Raw genomic sequence first — 4,424 nt, 5'->3', positions numbered from 1 at the left:
TGTTATTTATTCAGTCTGGTTCAACATAGATGGATATAGCATTCAACAGCACGAGCGAATAAAAAATTGTTTTATCAAAATGGGTATTCTGTTCGGGCAACGTACCGCGCGCTTTGCTCATTTCCCAGTCGCCGTAATCATCCTACCGAGAGGATAATTCGCAAAGTAATGGATAAATTTGAGTCTACTGGTTCAGTAAACGATCGAACAACACCCGTACGTCGACAAAATGCAAGATCGGCCGAAAACATCGCCGTTGTCTGTGAGAGTGTGGCGGATTGGCCACACTATAGGTTGATGATTACCAACTTTTTTGGGCTGAATTGGATGATCTGGGCATCAAGGACTTGTGGTTTTAACAAGACGGCGCTACGTGCCATACAGCTCATGCCACATTGGATATTCTGCCATCACTAACAAGTCATCACTGTCAACGGCGAGCACTATAGGTTGATGATTACCAACTTTTTTGGGCTGAATTGGATGATCTGGGCATCAACGACTTGTGGTTTCAACAGGACGGCGCTACGTGCCACACAGCTCATGCCACATTGGATATTCTGCCATCACTAACAAGTCATCACTGTCAACGGCGAGCACTATAGGTCGATGACTACCAACTTTTTTGGGCTGAATCAGATAATCTTGACACCAATGACATGTGGTTTCAACAGGACGGCTCTATTTGCCACACAGCTCATGCCACTTTGGATATTCTGCAGGCGAGATTTAAGGGTCTGGTCATCTCACATGGAGGTGATGTAAACTGGCCATCAAGAGCGTACGATTTGACCGGTTAGACTTTTTCTTGTGGGTTTCCTCAAGTCGCAGGTGTATGCGAATAAGCCACAAACCACAGCGGTCCTCAAAGCCAACATAACCCACGTCATTGATCAAATTCAGCCTGATTTATGCGCCATAGTCATGGAAAATGGGTCGTTTTGTATGCGCTCCATCCAGAGAAGCAGTGGCGGACATTTGAACGATGTTATACTCCACACATAATGGTATAAATAGGTCTTTCAAATAATTAGTATCTTCTATTTCGAACAATCATAAAATACAAATCAATTCAAAGAACTAAGATTATAAAAAAAAGGAAAGAAGAAAAAAAATAAAAGGTGCTGCTCCGTTCCCTCCTGTTCATGAAAGAGGACATATGCCTCATTGCTCACAAGTGATTTTGGCGAAATTGGGAACACGTGTGAATCGTTGTATTCATGCCACGTGCCACTATATGGGTGTCTGCAATATGCTTTGTAATGTCCGTTGTAAGTAGTCCCACTGTGATTTGAAAGTGCATATAGATTATAACGACAAGGAGCCACATTGTCTGCTGCAAAACTGCTCATATCTAATCCATCTGAAGAAAAGTCAATGAAAACATTCAATTTGCCTCTGAACCTTTCCGCCGGAGAGAATCTTTTCAAATGAATTACTAAAATACGGGGAAACTCATAGATTAATAAGGACTTTGTACATTTTCTCCTTTGCTTGCATCTCGAACACATTGGTTTTTCATCTCCATCCAGGGTTTTCTCTCTTGTGAAAGAATCCAAGCAATGTGATAAACTCAATTGGCCAGTTCTTTGTGGTATGGGAAGGGACAAATCCCAGAAAGGATCAAATATTACTGATGAGTGTCCACAGTGTGGGCACTTCATAGTGGATTTTAATTGACCAACGAAATAGTATACAATCTTGGAGTTGTTCATATTCAAATATCTCTGCCAGGACTCTTGTGCTTTTCCGTTATCGTTCAATTTTTCGTCAATCTCAGTTAAGATCGGTTCAGGTTTCTCAGTAATTTTCTTGAGGTCCTCATGTAAACCTTCTAAAAGATATCGAAGGAATTCGTGGGCGTCTTGATGGGCAGAACCCATGTATCGAGGGGCAAATCGTTGAATCTGATTTTTGAAGTAGACTGTGTTAATTACTCTATCAGATGAATCTTCTGACCATAATTCCTTGATAACTTCTGCGAACGATTTGATTAAAACACCTTTCATACTAGAAATACTAGTATTGATATCCTCCATGTATGCATCCTTTTTTAGGTATTCCAGCAACCATCCCGTGTTTGATAAACATTGGATTATACTGTTCATGAAACAGGTGTTTCCAAGGTTTTTTAAACCATTGAACCCAAAAGTTTTGATTGAAGAATGTATCACCGATGTATTGTTGCAACTACGTTTGCCACTACTATCTTCTTCTGAGTAAACACGGATAGGATGATTCACCCCTTCATTGGACTGGTAGGATAAGGAATTCGAATCAAAACTGCTCAAAACTGAATTAGATATTAGTTCTTTTGAGGGCTCAGCCAGAGGACCAAACTCAGCCTCATTTAGAGTTCCCACTTCCTTTTCTGTCAAAGCTTGACGGTTTTGCTGTGAGTCTTCCACCAAACTGCACAACTCCAGTTCTTGCACTGTGTGTACATGCCGATATATTTTGTTCATGAGAAACATTGATAATTCACTTAGGGTTTTTGATTGAGGAATTGTACCTAAACATGAATAAAAATTGTTGATTATATTATCGCAACTCAGTACTCGCTTGGCTTATTCACGAGAGGATTTTATTCGCTGTTTCACCCATTCATCATTCATCCAAATAATGAAAGGACTCATTTGGAAACGGAATCGAATATTCAGTGTAACGAAACGGGGAAAAGATTTCAGGAATAAACTTACACTAAAATGTTAATCGAATCACCAAAAACTTACATTATACTGCCACCCAGCAGGATCGAAGAAAAGGAGATATGCTGCATTGCTGGAATTTTTTCTGAAAATCAATAGATACTGAATGAATTTCTCAATACTGTGTCTTGATGATCTTGACCTCCCTCAATATTTATGTAGATTCATACACTGACTTTGATCCGGTTACTGTTTACGTAGTTGGAGATTGTTTTATATTTCTATATCCTGTGATCGTATCAGTTTTGATGTCTATGAACTTGGAATACTGAAAGATGGAATTCTGAATACTGAGTGTTTTTGTTTTAGAATATTGAAATTGAGGTTGGAACATCTCCCAATTCATGTATTCGCTCAAATGAATTCGAATTGTTTCATGATTAGTTTCCATATTTGACAATATCTCTCATACATTCTGTTTTATGTGAATGTAAAGATAGGAAGCGCTCAAAAAAAGACCCTATATAATCTCGAAATATGTCCCTCTTTTCGTAAACATCGTTTTATCGATCACTTCCATAATTCCAGATTTCTTGATTTCGCTTTCAATCGAATGGTTTCGAACGAATAAAAAATTTCGATGATATCCCACATACAATGAATATTACTGGAGTTTTTCCCAACATCAAATCGTTATTTTTACACCTCGACACGTGTTTCGATCACCAAGTGATCATCTTCAAGAGGAAGATAAAAATAATAACTACTTAAAACTAAAGCTACTTATACTAATCGGTACATCATACAGGTAGGTAATCAGTAATACCACCCATACAAGTGTACCACCCTGAATTAATTTTACAATTGGCCTTTCTATCATTTACAATATGTCCTTATGTATGTTTAAATGTTACAGCTATATATAGAACAATTTTCAGCTATATAAAATTAGTTTCACAATATTGCCTATCTAAATATATTTAAAATGTGTCTTTTTGTAGTAATCAGTAAACCCAACAATTTTATTTCAACAAGCTATATGGTATGCTATTTGGTATTGGTCCGTTGTCGTTATTCATAATATTATTATGTTTACTTATTTCCACACTCTCATAGGCATCTAGTTGCCTGTTGTTATTAACTTGTCTAACTAATCTTAAAGAACTGAAGTCTATGGAATGGTTTTGTTGCAAAATATGATGGGCGACTGCTGATTTTTCAGGTCTTCCATATTTTAAGTGTGCTATGTGTTCCTTATATCTCACTTTAATAGATCTTTTTGTCTGTCCATAATATTTTGCATCGCAGTCCTTACATTCAATTTCGTAAATTCCAGACTTTTCCGAATTCTCGACTTTGTCTTTTGGACTTCCCAAAAGGTTCCTTGAAAATCTTTCCAAGGTTCTTCGTATATTGGTGGTATGGAACTGAGATGAATTTATCTTTGTTTTTGTCCTTTCTGAAAGTCGAGATTTCGTTCATTCTTAACCTCAACTTGTTTTTCCTAATTATGTCATCTACAATACCCCTCGGGAAACCGTAAGTGGCTGCTATTTCCTGTATTGTACGTTCTGTTTTGTGAACCTATCATGTGTTAGAGGGAAAGTCAAAAGACGATGCACCAAAAAATTCAACCCAGCACGTTTGTGCTGTCCACAGTGAAGAGAACTGTCAGGAATATACCTGTACGTGCTTGTTTCTTTTCTAAATATATCGTATTCTAACCCTCCATCTTTGCTTCTCATTACCAAAACGTCAAGAAATGGTAGTTGTCCC

General features: G+C 37.7%; 1 pseudogene; it reads right to left on the bottom strand.

The window, feature by feature from the left end:
- Nucleotides 1-1,067: 1,067 nt before the first annotated feature.
- LOC141482236 (ubiquitin carboxyl-terminal hydrolase 2 pseudogene) lies at nt 1,068-2,474 on the bottom strand (annotated as a pseudogene).
- Nucleotides 2,475-4,424: the final 1,950 nt, after the last annotated feature.

Source organism: Leptinotarsa decemlineata, unplaced genomic scaffold (genome assembly GCF_025532065.1).
Source record: "Leptinotarsa decemlineata unplaced genomic scaffold, Ldec_3_MD MMD2_tig00000882_RagTag_RagTag, whole genome shotgun sequence".
Lineage (NCBI taxonomy): Eukaryota > Metazoa > Arthropoda > Insecta > Coleoptera > Chrysomelidae > Leptinotarsa > Leptinotarsa decemlineata.
This window is presented reverse-complemented; position numbering and strand designations above follow the sequence as displayed.